Below are 14,693 nucleotides of genomic sequence, written 5' to 3'. Positions count from 1 at the left end.
CTCTACCTCCACCTCTGTCAGTGGCACATTTGATTTATCCAAGCAGCGGCAAGCAATCAAGATCTGCCAGAGTCTGAGTCTCAAACCTAGCACACTAAAAACACTAAATCATGGCCAATCTGCTGCCACCTCAATGCACTCGCTGTGAGCCGGTGAGGAGTATCAAATAAACCAAAGCATCATCCAAAGAGCACATACCCAACTAATTCTATCTGCATCAGGCAAACTCCCAAGTGCTGTTTCTGGATCTGATTTTTCAGGTGTCTAATTTCTGATACTTTAATGATATCCACTTAAGTGCAGTGATTTTTGAGTACATTTTTCCAGAAAGAAGAAAATGAGCCAGGGAATTTTGAGGTATAACTTAAACTGTCAGCAGTGTCATGCCAACATGTCTTAAGAAAGCCACAGATGCATCAGGCCAGCTGGAGAGAGTCAAAACTGAAAAGCCAACAAGTCTCACTTAAATTGAACCACACATTTTTACGAACAAAACAGTTCTTAAAAGTTTCTACTGTAAACCGTGCACTTGGTCTTTTCCTCGTCAGATATTTGTCTGCTTTGAGTATTTCTACTTATCACTTCTAACAGCAAGAGCGTCTGCGACACCCCCGAATGCACTTCAGCTCACATTAGAGAAGAACACTGTGTCCTAAAGAGGACTCAGATAACATGAAGAAAGAAGAAAATGCTTGGAGTTCAGGCAAGATTAATGAAAAATTTATGGAATAGGTACTATACTAAAAACAATTTTAGTAATGCAATATCTTTATTTACGTTATAGTCTTCAAATAAAATGTATTGACATATAAATCACCAGTGTTAACAACAGAGAGAAATTACAAATGATTTTATTTTCATTTAAATGTGTAATTGTATTCTATCTTTCTTTTTCTCCTGCATTTCACACCTGCCTCTGCCTTTGTGCGAGCTGCACGCTACTGAACGCCATATAAAGGAAATGTGCGCCTGGCAACAAGAGCCTGTGTCTGATCAGGTGTCATTTTAATGTCTCCTGATGAAGAAAGCACACAGCTGGGAAGACTGAAAACAGAGGTATGCAACTTGGAGAGACTGGTTAGACACATTGCACACATTACAAACTAAAATGCACACAAAAATAGTAATACACTTGTGAAGTCCTGCCAGCAAAAACAATTCCTACAAAATCACAGTCTTCGCTTCAGTATTCTCACATATTGGCAGAGAACTTCTCTTCAGATCTGATGAAATGAATAACAGGACAATGTTCTGTCTCTTACAGTCTACAGTCAGCATGTTTCCCTCTGTGGTCAACTGGAGAAGACTCTGCTTTTCATTGAACCTTATATAGCTTTGACAAATAGCACTGCTGCAACCGTTATAGATTTGAATAGTTAAAAACAAAGAAAAAAAGAAAACATTAACACGTGTACAAAATTGTCCCATCAGCAAGAATATGCCAAAATGTATACCCTCCCAGAAACATGGCAGGTGGAGTCTGAAGCTACGTTAATGAATGGTATGTGCAGCTGCAGAGCTACGTCCACACCGTAGCAGCATGGCTGCCTCCTCTGTCTGTATTAGAAGAATACAGTGGGGAGCTTGTTACACACAACTGTTTCAGCTAATTTGTCCCTGCGCCATTCCCGGACCCCCACACCATTCCCCTCCTTCATCGTCCTCCTGAGCTCCTTTTCTTCCTACGTCCATTAGAAGCCTTACTGAACTGTGACCGAGTCATTTCAATAACGCCCTAGGATGCAACACACAGTGCTTAATTAGCTTGTTATAAAGGGCGGGGGATCATAGAAATGCATTTCCCCTCTCCTCGACACCCCCACAGTGTGACCAGGTGTGGGCCTGCAAGGTGTCACAGAAGCCTTGTGTTGTAATCTCAGGAGGAAGAGAGGCCAAGTTATGGGTGGACGCGCCCGCTGCAGGCATCTGCTTGTCATCATTTAGACTCACACGTAAGCAAATACACAACCTCCTCCATCACATAACGAGGCAGTCGGATGGAGACAGCTCCATCCTTCAGAGGCCAAGTTAACCACAGTCATTAGTCTTGCTTTGCTGCCTAATTGGTCCGGCGGAGGTATAGGGCCCGTTGTCCATTCTGACGGAGTACTCAGCCCCTCAACGCGCCACACTGCAGAGCATCCTACACCGCTACACAAGAGTGCATTTAAGATTGATCTAAAATGCACAAGTACACAATAGAGTGCATGTGGTGTGCTCCCCTGCCTACACAGACAATTACTAAACAGCTGCAGTTATAACTTGCACGCAGCTCAATGTATTCTCGTCAAGATAAGCATAACATGAAATACACAAGAGTGCAATAAATCTCAGATAGCAGACATCCTGGGAGACCTAGTGTTCAAAGCAGTCGTTTGCTTAATAAAGTTTGTTATATGAAAAATATATATAATAAGAGGTAAAGAGACATGCAAGCTAAATCATCATACACAAGGCGTTACACAGAGCTTTAATTATTTAGTAATGACACCTGCGCGCAGTCTACCACCAGTCAGAATGGGATGCATGCTTAAAAGGCTAATTTCGAAAAATAAAATACTGTTTAAGTGATAACAAGTAGTTAATCTGCACTTCTGTTAGCACATTAAAAATGTGCGATGTCAGCGCACAAAGCTTGTCTTCTACTCTGGCAGGTGGAGTTCGTCAAATTAGCTGTCACCCTGATCATTGCATGCACTGATGCATTGCAACAAGCGGGCCGTGCTAAACGAATATTCATGACTCCAAACAATCTGAGAAGTACTGTGTGGGAGCATTTTGAACTGAGTGTCGTAGATGGAAAAAATGTTGATGAAGTGAGAGAGTTTGTGTTGCACTTTAAACATTAGAAAAGAGAGAAATCTGCCGTGTCCTGTTAGCTCGACATCCAGGCAACATGAATTCCCAATTTCAGGATGGAGCCTTTAAATTGATTAAAAAAATTCAAATGATAGTTTGCAATTGTTTGAATTTCTTATTCTTCATTTAATAGTATAAATACTACTTAAATTATCTGAATAAATACATTTATATTTTGTATTGCCAGTATTATAAAATCTTTACTGTGTCAATCTTTGCAGGGAATAAAGTACAGACTCAGCAAACCAAAGATGTTCCAAATTATCGCTAAATCCCACGTTAGCCAGTGATTATTTCCTAGCACAGGTTTGAATTCTTCTCGTGGGTGTCAGGTGATTGACAATAAGCATGGCATTATTTAATCTACCCACACTGACAAGAAAACACTCATCGTGCACAACAAATTGGGGAACCAAAACAAATCAAGGCTTTGCATTTACTGCGATGGATTACCTGGCCAAGGCAATTTTCCAGTCTGTGTAAATTGTTTGTGTACTGTACGAGACTGAACGGCCCTAAATGAGTTATTCTGATGGGAGAAGCGGTTGATGAATACATCGGCAGTCTCCAGGGGTTGACAAGAGTACACTTATGTACACTACAACGCTGGTATGAGTAGATGGTGAGAGGACAAAGTCTAGGAGATGGCATCTGGTAGAAAAAGCTACATTTCCAGTGCTCTAGAGTTCAGAAAAATAACAAATTGCAGGAAATGTCAAATGAACAACTAACTTGTGCACACATTGCTGAATTATTTGTCCTGTTATTTTCAGTTTTTAATGGCACTTGAATAGCAGAAGCATCACAACAGAAAACAGCTAACCTCACAAGGAAATGACTGCTCCTGCAAGCAGGGAAAGTTTGCAAAAAATATACATTCATGAATCCATCTGTATATCATACGCCTGATACAATAACTGCACACACCAATACAATGTCGTTTTGATGTTAAAATTAGAAGACGTAGTCGAACCATACTTCTAATAAACGTGCTTTAAATGGTAGCCGACAGTCCCAGTGGTGAAGAGTAATCTAAAGCTCACCAGCCATGTGCAATCAGAAAGCACACACTGGGCACGAGCGCACACAACAGCAGTCATTATCTCTAAACTGCCACATTGCATTGTTGTCCCGCAGCATGAACGCCAAGTCTCCAAGAGTATCAACTCATCTTTTATATTGCTCTACATATTAGGAGCCACAGCAAAGACCCTCAGAGACAGAGCTATCAGCTAGAAGTGGAGTCAAGTCCACGCTCTAAGCATCACATTGATATTGCAGAGGTAATTGGAACTCCAATGTCACAACTTTGTCTGAGAGACTTACATAAACAAGTACAGAGGAGATATTCCATGTATCTTACCTTGTGCCGAAGCAGGACACATCATTACACAGAACAGTAAGTGTAGTGGTCTAACTAGGCCTGTATATTTGTAAAATGGATGGAGCGGCAGTATGTCCATGCTTTCTCTAAAAGGAATCACAGCCCTTGTAAGAGCTGGGGGTCAGAGGAAGGAGAGGAAGGAGAGGAAGGAGAGGAAGGAGAGGAAGGAGAGGAAGGCAAGAAATCGAAAACCGAGCTAGTCTCACTTTTCCCCCCAGTATTTAACTTTAGTCTTTAAAAGCAGACAAAGAGTTTTTGGGGCATTTCATGTGGGTCTCAAGTGATCTAATTCTTTCCCAGAAAACCATTTTACATTTTCTCACATATCTAACAAGCCTTACTTCTCAGGTCATACTTTTAACTTTAATTCAGTAGAGCAAAAAAGCCACGGTTAGGAACAGCCACATGAGTGTCAGTGTTATTGTGCCACCGAATGTAAGGCTGTCAGAGCAGCACAGCTTCCACAGAAAGCCCTGGGTTGACAATGAGTTCCAGACAAAGGTAAAAAGGAAACAATGGTGTCTGAGTTAGTATAGAGCCCAACAATAGTGCCAACAAAAATGTACGTATATGCTGCATGATAATGTCATTGTTGTTGACAGTCTGCACAGTAGAGGTTTTTTTTTCTTGCCATTTGAAGGTTGTCACAGTCCAGTAAATGTTCCCCGGTAGGCCACAACAGGGGTCCAAGTGTCCAGCTGCAGCCAGTTTATGGCCAATGCTTAAAATCTAATCCAAGCCTTGCCTGCAGACTAGGAGAGGTTATTCCTTTCATTAGCTTGTCACCATTTTTGAACATTTAAGGGGCAAAAAGACATAAAAAGGATGGATGCGGCTATTATGTCACTGTAAGGGTACACAATTAACCATTGAACAATCACTTTCTATATGCTGTGATTTATGTGCCATTACAATGACAATTCCAAGTACACTGCATACACTGATTTTCCCATGCTTTGTTTGGATGGAGGCAGGTGCACCAAGGCCCTGCTAAGGGATCATTCAAGTAAGACTCCGATATCCAATAAATGACTTGACACTTCATAACTCCTGAATGCATACACTTGAGCCAAAAACATACTTCCCGAATCTTCAAGTTAGCAAGTTTAACTCAAAGAAAGTTTAATTATCTTAGGGATTTTGCATTGGCTCAGTGGGAATGACGGCATTAAACCAATTTGTTCCCGTTTGTACTTCAGACCCAACAGCCAACATGTTACATCTTTCAAATGAAAGCACATAGACCTGAAGCACACATGTGGAATGTGTCCTCAAAACAGACATGCATAGCATACCGTTTGTCCCATATGCCTTTGTATTCCAATGTCAGATAGTGTTTTGTGACAGTGTTCACCTCTCCAGATGGGTCTCCATGGAAATCTGGAAAACACTGTTAAAGCATTTTTTAAGCAACTTGAATGTTTGCCCAGCTTATTACAAGCCATACATCAATTGTAGAGGATCCATCTTTGATCTGTACAGTCTACATTTTATTTATTTTTAATGAGGTTTTCAGAGCTTCTCTTTCTCTTCCCGAGTTGTACAATTGACTTTACTTACATGTGTTGTTTAATTATATGGATTCATCCTTTAATGTCTTTTGATACTAGAAATGTATTTAGTGTATGATGCAGCGACTTGCGGAGAGATCTTAGTTTCACAGGGTGTTGAATTTGCTCATGCTTCTCATTGCATTGTACTACTTGCTTTGCGTTCACTCTGACAGTGAACGAATCAGTGCATTAACAGTTTTTTTAAACCATACAGCACACAGACTCTGAAGTACATTTTCCAATGATATGCATTGTGTTTATCATTGTTAATGACATGTAGACTTTAGACAGTCTTTCTTTCACTTTGAGCGGTGGCTACAGTTTGCCTTTAGCCCTCTTTCCAAATAGCAGCAGCAGGCATAACTATGAGCTATTCAACACAATTCCTGAGCCAGCATTTTTTTAGGCAATTTCATCAAAAACCTTTCCTCGGCTGTATAAACAACGAGGCTTTGCTGATCTGTACCTTTGTTAGGTCCTCCTCAGAGAACCCAGCCCCAGTCACTCTGCCTTCCTCTCAGACTTACATTTACACAATACAAACAAAAGCCAGCCTGTGAACATTCCGCTGGTCTGGGAAAGGGTCATGGAGGTCAGACTTCCTGGGCCAGACTGGTCCGTGACACTACGGTTGGGCTCAGTGTCACTCCACCTCACACCGTGTCAGCATGAAGTGACAGAGCAGACAAGACACCCCCCCTCCTCCTCCTCCTCCTACAGTAATTCCCTAAAGGTCTCGCAGGCGTGGGATGCTAAGTTTGAGCTGGGATGAAAGGGGGAGCAGGGGCAATAGATGGGGCAGGAGGTCAAGGATATGGGGAGACTCACCCACTGGCCTGAGTTCCTTTTCTTTTCTGATCAGAGACATTTTAGATCTGTTCCTACTGCCCGCGATGACCTTAAGTGCCAAGGATCCCTGTCAGGGTTAAAGGTCACTCCCTCTGCATAACTATATTGCCCGGCATACGTGTATGAAAGTAAAAGTAACACAGGTTCACCAGGTTCACAAGAGCAGCAGGAGAAAAATAACAGAAATGTATGTTTTCATGCATAATAAAACATAATAATATGTTTGGAAATTCTCCAACAAACAAGCAGAATAAAAGCCAGACCATAAATAAAAGGACTAATCCCTTCCTGGGCTATGCCTTTGTCTCCGCTGACCCAGAGAGCTGTCAGAAGAGCAGAAAGGCCGTCAACACGCCCCTGAGAGGGCTGACATGGACCAGTGACCATGACCCGGGGCTCAGGACAATGAGCTGGTCAGAAGGATGGTGAGGGAGGGGGGGGCAGCAATGCCATGGAAGCCAAGGTGAATCGCATACAAGGAGAAAAAGGGGCTCAATTTTCATCTAGAAGCAAGACAGATGGAATAATGCAATAAATGGTGGTGCATCCTACTAACAGGGATAGAGAGTGTCTTGCTGGCTGTCATCTTTGCTAATGAAAGCGTGAAGACAGTTCCTGGCTGCTTGAGAGATTAAGTCAGATGCATAACCATGAATAACAGTAAATCCTTTCCTATAATTACTACTTTCTCCAAACAAAAATGAATGGAGGAGGCCCTTTCTTGGAGGAAGAAAAGATGGAGATTATGGCAAATTGAAGGCCAGGTGACGGGGAGGAGGAACAGGGAGGAAGGAAGGTGATGCTGGATGGAGACAGCAGGAAGACAAAAAGGGCAAAAGACAGAACAGAGACCGGATTAGAGGAGTGTCACAGCCCTGAGAGTTCGCCATGCATCTCGACCCAATATCCTCTCCTCTCATCAAAGATAATAGAACGAGTGCAAGGGAAACTACAGGAGGGAAGGGGAAGACACAAACACAACAAGCAGATGTGTCGTCTGGCCTGCGAGCAAATTAATCCTCCTCCCTCACCATGCTTTCTTCCTTTTATCAGTCAGTACAAAGAGACCTGCTTGTGTTTCAGGTCCAGACAACAGAGGAGGCTGGATGGTGGATTCCAGTCCTTGCTGAGAGAGGAGACTAGGAGGGGAGGGGGGGAAATAAGGGATTTGGGGGAGCCGGGTGGGAAATGTGGGTGTACGTGCCAGGTCAGCCTGGGACTTATGGCAGAGGGAAGATGGGAGATGAGAGAGACAGTGAAGGTTGGGGGTGATAGGAAGCTGGCTGGGCTAAGAGAGAAACGAATCAAACACTGACTCTCACAGAGCTCAGACACACTCATGGGCTTAGATGTGTGTCGGAGGTATAAGGAGAGGGAGGGAGGAGGCAAGGAGAGACAAAAAGAGAGAGGGGGAGTGATAGAAAGAAAAAAACGTATCGAGAAGGTAACAAAAAGATTGTGTCAACCGGTACAAACTTTCATTTTTGCTTGTTTTTTGTTCATTCCAAACTCATCTTTGACACGATTTTTTTAATGTTCCAATATTTCAAGTCAAGTAATGTTCCAATATTTCAAAGATTTAGGGCTCTTGTTCATTCAATATCATACATGGACAATAATTATAAAGCATAACAGGACCATCAGAACAATAAACTATAGTTTGATAATAAAGGTTTAATCACAGTTAGATTATGGTCTGAATTATCGGCAACAATAAAGTGCAATTTCCTAAATACCAAGCAAAATGATCTCTGATACTTTACTTTGATAATTTTTTTTCCATTTAGCAGAAGGGAACATCTATAACACAGCAGATATAAATAAAACACAGATTAATGACAAATATGTTTGATCCTGTTTGTAAAATAATTGTACTGTACTGTACAAAATTGGCAAAGTTATTACTTAAATATGTGCAGAATATGTGGCATAAACAAGACTTGAGACCATTAAGTGCAAACTTTTGATATTAAACAGTTCAATGCAAAACAAATTCAGGCAGGGAAGTATTGAGTTGTATACCCCTCCCCAGTAAAGAGATGCAATTTCATTTTGGGACGGAAAACCTCGAAAAAGAGGTTCAGGGTTAGCAACGCCTTTTTTTCAGTGTTGTTGCAACAGTAAAAAAAAAAGAAGGATGAGTAACATCGAATAAGCATTGGAAAGAAATACATTTGGAAAAAACAAATGGCAAACAGGCTAACAAACAGCTTGTTAGCCAAACATGTTTTTGATATCATTTATATCTTAGAGGAGCAGCCAAAACAGGGCTGGAAACAATGACGTGTGTGTGTGTGTGTGTGTGTGTGTGTGTGTGTGTGTGTGTGTGTGTGTCCTTTATCCACGTTGGATATCTTCTCCTAAATCTGCCTTAAACAGACATAATGAAGCCTCACAACATGAACACATTTTTTTGTGTGCCTCCTAATTCTGTCTGAATAGTCGCGACAAAGGAAACCTGTAACAGATAGCTAGTCTTGATTGGTCCCTGTGAGACGAGCATTGGTAAACTCCTTCCTGGGGGCAACTGGCCTCAAGCCCCTTCATGGGATTAGGGTTTGACCTGCAGAGAGGCAGCAGATGAGCAGGGATGGACACACACTGAGCTGGAAAGCCACAGGAGTCTTAGCAACAGAACATCTAAGCTCTAAAAAAGACCGCAACACAGGCCCACATATCTGCGTCTGTGCAGGTGTCCCAATTACTAAGCTGTGTTTTTCTCCTGTTTGTAAGGAGGTGACCTCTTGCCAGCTATTTTATTCAAATTTTTTAGGGCATTTGTTTTGAGAGATTGGAAAGGATGTCAGACTAAGGTCCTCGGCTGGACTCAAATCAGGGATGGTGCAAGATAACCTTTTAGACCTTGTGATTTCAAGGTAGCCCCCTTATTTGAAGTGTTATTATTTTTAATTGTTGTTTTCACCAGTCAAAGTAATAATTCATACTAAACCTGGAAGTGAAAAAACAAAGATGAACATTTCCAATGAACATTCATCAAAAAATAGGTAGTTGTGTTGTGAGGTGTGTTCATGTTATTGCAAATTGTGTCATTAGTTCATCAAATCAATAATTGTTTCACAATTTGTAATAGTTATCACCCAGCTACACTAAATGGCTTGGAGTAGGACATACTCATTGTTTATGATCATTTGGTATTCGTTATTATTTAAACCCGCATATCCGCCTTTCAGTGAACAGATGGCTTTAAACGTTTTTGTGTGCAGGTGTACAACTATGAAAACAGATACAAAGACACCGCTGCTTCCCACTGGAAACTAAAGTCAGGCCACTTTAAGATATCAACAGGGACTAAGAAGGAGCTTTCTGTGTTGTTAGAGGAAAACTTTGATCAAAGTTGTTTCTCCTCATCCATCTCTGACTGTCCTAGCCAGTCATAAATCATCTTCATTGGGCCGACTGTCAGGCTCAGTCCCATAGCCGTGAAGATCTAATTCACCAGCATAACGCTCTGCGCCGATCTCTGCTCCGCTGTCTTGCTGCACGGAAGAAAGAACCTTGTTCTTTTTGGACATAAGTGGTCCCACATAAAACTTTTTTTTTTTAAATCTAACATGACCTAGATAAATATCGTCCTAATAAGTTTGCTCAAGGGATTTAGAAAAAACATGTAATGTCTGTTCAGTTCAACAACACACCGCCGTTTGTCAGGAATTAGTCGATACCCTATAAGAATGGTTGATTCCAAAGTATTAAAGGGGTCTTGGACATTCTAAAACATCAGAAAAAATAGTTGTATCATTTTGTAAACTGGCATGCAAGCCCCTAAACAGAACCCAAGATGAAGTCTCATTGACAAGAATGAGACAAACCTTTTTAGCTTTTACCTCCCCTGTGGACCAAAGTCATAAAATGATTTGCATGGCTTCACTGAGTTCTGCTAGAGCATATCTGCAATGCTAATAAAGTCCATCGACACTGGCAGGTAATAGCATGCTACTGTAACTTTTCTACCTCAGCTCAGCACAGCTCAATCAGCCCCCGCCAGAGGCCTCTCCTCGACGAGTCCCCGCGGCTCAGAATCAGCAACTTTCAATCTCGGTGTGTTAGCACGCAAGAAGACGCAACTGTACGTTTGGGATGGGTGATGAGACAAGCAGACAGCACAGCGTGAGAGTGAGAGAACAGCAGCGGCTGCACACACACACAGTGTGTCGCACATACAAACACACACATACAGTCTAATATCAGCTCAGTCCCCGACTCCCTTTAAGAGACCTGAGAGCCAGAGAGGGGGAAATAAATACTCTGCTTTATTACAGAGAGAAAGACAGAGAGGGGAGACGAGGGGAGGAGGAAAAGTAAGACACAGAGGCAGGGTGAAACTGCGCACACACTCTCTCTCAAACATACACACACTCACATACACACACACAGCCATGGTTGGTTCTACCTAATGTTGCTGAATCCCATATAGCAGCTGAGAACTCTTTTATTCCCCCAGTCAGCAAACCTCCCTCACCCCTGTCCTCTCATATACTGCCAGCTGACAAAGTAGAAAGAGAGCATACTATATAATACAATAATGTAATAATACACACACCCTGGTCACATACCAACATCTCTCACATAATGAGGTAACGATATGCCTCTTTTGCATCTAATCAAGTGTTTGTTATCAATAAAACTCCACAGGGTACCTTTAATTAACATTCATAGACCAACCTACTAATTTAAAATTGCATTGTCAAAGGTATTGTGCTGTACAAGGTTATTTACACTAGATAAAATAATGAATCCCAGCAAGCATGAAGCATCTTTTGATATTGGATAAAGTTGTTTATAATCTCAATTATAACTCATCACATTGGGGAGTAAATAAAAACTAGGGAAATCAAAAATTAATTATTGTTGTACCTTTGACAGAAATGGCTTCTAATGACAACGTTTTAGTTTTGCACACCTGATCCCATTAAAATGCTTTAAAAGAGGAAAAAATAGCACTCATCCTGCCATGTGGTACTCGTGGTGTTGTGTAATGGTTCTTGTTACATGCCATATAAGAGATCCATCGGCAAAGATCAACATCATGATTTCCTTTCTTGATCCTGCCAGATCCAAGCTCCAACACCATAGAGTCATAACCAAGTTGTAAAAATTGTGGATTTCCCCCCCCCCAAAAAAAAAGCAGTAAAATCAGAGTAGGGAACTCTACATTTGTTTTTAAACGAATGAAGCACTGTATTGGCATTTCATTGTATTTCTAACCAGCTCACAGCCAACTCATGCAATCATAAAACAGTTTGAGTTGTCCTTGGACATGAACAATCCCATTGGACGCCATCCCATCTCTGCCATTCATCTCACATTTAGTGAGCCAGGAAAAGGAAAAACAGGATTTTGGATCTGGCAAGATAAAAGGAGACAGCATGATCTCTCTGCACATGTTGATCTTTGCCAATGAAGCTCTGATATGGCTTGTAAAAAGAATCAGGACAAAACACGATGAGTAACACAAAAGGCACACGGCTTTATTCTCATTCTGCGCTACTTCAAAGAGATTAATATTTCTCGCCTAATTAGTAGTATTAGTATGAGTAAAGTGTAAAGAGGCAGGAAATGGACATGCTCAAGGACAGGTAGAGCTGCATTAAAGCAACAGTACCAGTACAAACTCAAAAGACCCCGACACATTATAAACTTCCACACTAAACTTGAAGTGGGAGAGGTCATTTAAAAAAGTTACGTCAGTTCAGTGGGGTGGAGATTGGGTATTCATGATCGATTAGGCAGTGAAAGATACATATAGCCAGCAGACCATTGATCAAGTCAACTGCAATGAATAATGGCTGATTAATGCACATTCATTCAAAGAATCCCACAGCATTAAAATCTCAACATGTTGCACAGAAAACACATGTAAATATTATCCTGCCTTTAAGCATTACCACCAACTATCCTCTGAAATTATATTTTCTGTGCTTCTACCTCTTTCTTTTCTATCTAACCGAGGTGATTCCTTAACAATCCCTTTATTTCTTCAACACAGGCAGTCAGACTCTTAAATGTGTGTGTGAGAAAGTGACTCAATCTACTCCTCTAGATACAGTCCTGGAGGAGGAAGGAAGGTTTCCATGACCGAGTGCTACACGGAAGATTCTCCACAGGGTCCTCACAGTCAACATGGATGTCCCCTGGCACATTTCTGTGGTACCCCACAGAGTGAAGGGAGAAGCATAACAGTGTGCGCGTTTCTGTAGTAATCCCACACTACTCAGGCACGGCTCCAGCAGATACGGGAACCCCCACAATGGATGACTCATGGAAGAGAGGGATTTACAGAGGAAGAGAAAGACTTCATGTGAGGGAGGTATAGTAAAAGAGGCAGAGGACAAAGTTACCTGAATATCATGAGTGTGCTGTTCCTAAAGTAGAAAGGGGCAGGAGAAATATTGTGCATTTTTGTTCAACTGTATAGCCACTGAATCAAGTCATTTAAATGTTTTGTTTGCCTATTAGCAACGAGAAATTATACTCAATATGTGCCAAAGATTTATTTGTGTTAACTTACATTGTCAACACTGTTTGTACATCAGACACAACTGATTTTATTTTTCAAAGTCAAATTACCCAGCATATACAGTATCTTGATAACAGCTCTTTAATAATGATATTTCTCAAATATCAGATATCATCATCTCAAAGGTCAGGAATCAATTAGCTCAATAACCGTACATATTATCTCCGGGCAGATAATATGGCTCGCACCTTGAACATAAAAAGAAACAAGGGGACACTGTCCATCTACTTTGACTTTGTTAAGCAACAAGCATCATTGACGTAAACACAGTCCGCGGTGCCTCCCGTCATCAGAGGAGTGATGTGATCCGGGTTAGGCCCAGGTCTCTGAAGATTTAAACACAGCATTGCCTACAATGTATTGTACACCTGTATTGTACACTGTGAAGGTTTGGGCAGAAACTGCATTGTAAACAGATCGCAGATTGAGGCTTTGTGTGCCAGAACAAGGGTGGTTTGTAACAAGAAGGCAGAAAAGCAACATCTTTAAATGGGAGATTCTAACACACACACACACACACACACACACACACACACACACACACACACACACACACACACACACACACACACACACACACACACACACACACACACACACACAACACTTCATATTGACAGCCACCACAGCCCATCTGCCCACACTCAGCCCTGACTGTCAATCAGCAGCAAGCCGCCTCCCCCTCAGCCTATCCATCACCAGGCCTAAGGCACCGGGCCACACCGCCTGGCTCAAACACTGACTTCCACAACACGTGATCCAGTGCATGATGCTACTTTTTGCCCATCCGATAACTACTCAAAGTTATATACACACTATCCACAATGTGTATTGCCAAATGTAAAATGAACCGAATTATCTTTGGAGAATTTCGTCTAAAATGTTGCCATTAAACTAAATACGTTCTTAATGCAGAATTGGTCTCCATGCATCAGCATACAGGACTACGGAATGGAAATGCATTTACATGAAGTCCTACCAGAGTACATACATTAGAGGTGACAATATGAGCCTTTGCATTATAAATTTTAAAACAAGTAATAAAAACTGCCAGCTTATGAGCGTTGCATACCAGCAATTTCCTAACGTTTCGCAACATGTAACTATGAGCGTCTTTTAACTGTAAGTGACGATGGACAGATGTGAAAATTGGAAACCCACACCTTCAGCAGTCTAACATACTGTATCAACACTATGTCTAATGGGATGCAGTGGCTGCCAGTTGTGTGTTGTCAGTTCTTATTAGTCCCACTTTTATACTTATGCAGGTTTATAAAGGTCAGCTACAAATTCATTTTGTGAAGACACACACATGAACACACCTTCATTTCCAGTAATGGCTCATATTTCCAGCCCTTTACCGCTGTCTAGAAAAGAGGGGCAAATGCTCCAGGTAGTGCAGCATACTAAGCGTGCGCGCACACACACACACACACACACACACACACACACACTCTCTCAAACACACACACACACACACACACACACACACACACACACACACACACAT

The 14,693-nt window shown here is 41.6% G+C and overlaps 2 protein-coding genes across 2 annotated transcripts in view; both read right to left on the bottom strand.

Moving 5' to 3' along the window:
- The window catches only part of LOC104966084 (F-box/LRR-repeat protein 17-like), a 198,938-nt gene extending 188,275 nt beyond the window's left edge, over window positions 1–10,663 (bottom strand). The window contains exon 1 of the mRNA XM_010795212.1: window positions 10,618–10,663. The gene's annotated coding sequence lies outside the window, so the exon portion shown is untranslated. The remainder of the gene's footprint in view (window positions 1–10,617) is intronic.
- The window catches only part of otofa (otoferlin a), a 934,066-nt gene that overhangs the window by 433,161 nt on the left and 486,212 nt on the right, over window positions 1–14,693 (bottom strand). The window lies entirely within an intron of this gene.

This window comes from Notothenia coriiceps, unplaced genomic scaffold (genome assembly GCF_000735185.1).
Source record: "Notothenia coriiceps isolate Sejong01 unplaced genomic scaffold, NC01 NC01_scaffold00037246, whole genome shotgun sequence".
NCBI classification, from domain to species: Eukaryota; Metazoa; Chordata; class Actinopteri; order Perciformes; family Nototheniidae; genus Notothenia; species Notothenia coriiceps.
This window is presented reverse-complemented; position numbering and strand designations above follow the sequence as displayed.